The sequence below is a fragment of the Phaethon lepturus genome, unplaced genomic scaffold (genome assembly GCF_000687285.1).
Source record: "Phaethon lepturus isolate BGI_N335 unplaced genomic scaffold, ASM68728v1 scaffold23973, whole genome shotgun sequence".
NCBI classification, from domain to species: domain Eukaryota; kingdom Metazoa; phylum Chordata; class Aves; order Phaethontiformes; family Phaethontidae; genus Phaethon; species Phaethon lepturus.
Window position 1 is genome coordinate 5,496 of NW_010531502.1, and position 2,363 is coordinate 7,858.

Genomic DNA, 2,363 nt, shown 5'->3' on the forward strand with positions numbered 1-2,363 from the left:
GGGCAGGAGCTACGGGACTTCACTTGTAAGTGAAGTTATAGGCTTTAAAATCAAATTTGTTCTTTTGTCATCACTGCAGTGTGGCTGGGTACCAGGCTGAGCCTGTGCACACTCCCAGACCAACCAGCCATGGAGTCTCTGGGTGACTCCTTGGCTCCATCTGCTTAGGTGGGACCACAACTGGACTGTGACAAATGGTAGGCACTGAGATGTTGGGCACTGAGATGTTCAGCACTGAGGCATTTGCAAACAGTCAACAGGAACAGTCCCTACAGAAACGGTCGTGTGGGACAGTCTTCTGCATGCAGTTAAGACATGTCAGTGCAGTCTCCCATGTAGCTGAGATAAGCAGTAGTGATGGATCATGCATACACCGGAACATGGCCAACAGCCAGACAAGAGCTGAGCAGGGAGCGGTTTGAGGGGTCTCACCTGACCCCGCTAGAGGTGCTGCTGCAAGGTCCCTTGCAATGAAGATTCCTTCTCCATCCAGAGAGTGACCAAGCGATCCCGTACATGAGCATTACCTAATGCCAAGATCCCAATAAATTAGTTTTTCTTTCTTTAACCGATACACTGTGAGCACCTGTGCAACAGTCACTGCAGCAGCAATACGCTGCCTATGGTTGCAAGGTTTCTCCTGCCTCCTTCAGCTCCCCACACCTCTGAAGGTGTTCACGGTGCATGAATGACCATGACAAAGGCTTATCACGCAGCATAAATGGCTGGTTTTCCTCCCAGAGGGAGGTCTGCAGCAGGGCTGAAGGGGACTCCACTGCTCACCTTCACCGCGCCAATGAGCCTGAGCTACGAATAGTGTTGGGTTTGCAGCTCAAAGAGGCAAAGCACTATGAGCAGGTCTTGCAGCTGGGTAAAACCCAGAGCTGATGAATGCCCAGCGCCCAAGGGGAAGCATCCTCAGCCACAGCCTCCTCCCAAACCCCTGCCAGCACCCCTGGTACACCGTGTCCTATCACCTGCCACCCCAAAACCGAGATGCTGGATGCATCGCAGCCTTGCTGGGTGCCCCGATACAAGGACTGGCCTTGCAAACAGCTCTGCCAGCCCATGCCTGCCACATTTCTCACCGGCAGTGTGGCTGCCAGCAGGGAGACAGCACTTCTCTCAAGTAACTAGTGATAGGACGAGAGGAAATGGCCTCAAGTTGCACCAGGGGAGGTTTAGATTGGATATTAGGAAAAATTTCTTCACTGAGAGGGTGGTCAGGCATTGGAACAGGCTGCCCAGGGAGGTGGTGGAGTCGCCATCTCTGGAAGTGTTCAAAAAACGTGTGGATGTGGCGCTTCAGGACATGGTTTAGGGGATATGGTGGCGCTGGATTAATGGTTGGACTTGATGATCTTGAAGGTCCTTTCCAACCTAGTGGTTCTGTGATCTGTGATTCTGTGATTTGCAGACTATTAAAACCAGTCAGCACTGCTGCCTTGCTGGAGTGCCCCAGGACTGCTGCACAGCCTCCGGGGAGCTCTGCTCTGGGCAAATGTTGACATTAAGGCAATAATAAAGTCAGGAACATGCATGCAGTAAGGCTGCAGGCTTAGCAGGACTCCCCACCACTGATCTGGGCAAACTTTGGGGTGAAAGCAGAGCCCTGTGGTTCCTCTGCCATCCTCTTTCCCAAATCCCAGGTTCCTCTAAAGCAGGTAAAAGGCTGCACATACCAAAGGACACTTGTAGCAGAGTGCTGGCGTAAAGGCATTTTGCTCAGAGAGGCTGTAAAGGAACTGAAAAAGCTGGATAAATTCCAGAGAGGCACCGAGAAGGAAGCGGCAGCGTCAGTCCAGAAAGCGGACGATGGACCCAAGGGAGAAAAATGCGAAAAGCAAACCACATGCAAGCCTGCAATGAGGCGGGCTAAAACACAGAGCAGGTGGAAAACTTGTTAAAGCCATGGAAGCTGTTCAAAGCTCTCCCACAGCATTCATGGCAGGAAAACCAGGGGAGCAGTGGGAGATGGCAGCCCCACCGGTCCACTCCTGCCTTTCGGCTGCTCAAATCCCAGGCAGGGTGCCAGCATAGGCTGTGCAGCACCATCCGGGGTTATTTTGGGACTGGACAGCTCGAGGACCAAGTTTCAGATTCAGACACAGAACTGAGTTTCCTGTAAAGAATTAATTTCAGCTGGGAGGGGTGACGCAAGCAGCAGCAACACTGCCCGTTACGGTAAGTCACAAAGTCCGGCAGGCAGGGGTTTGGGGCTGGATTTGCTGGATGTCCCCGTTCCAGCAAATCACACGCATTTCCCCAGGAAGAGTTTTGGGACTGGATGTGCTGCAGCTACCGGCGCTCTGCTGCCGGTACAGAGCAGCCCTCGCTGCTCGCCCGGAGGGCAGGCACAGCTG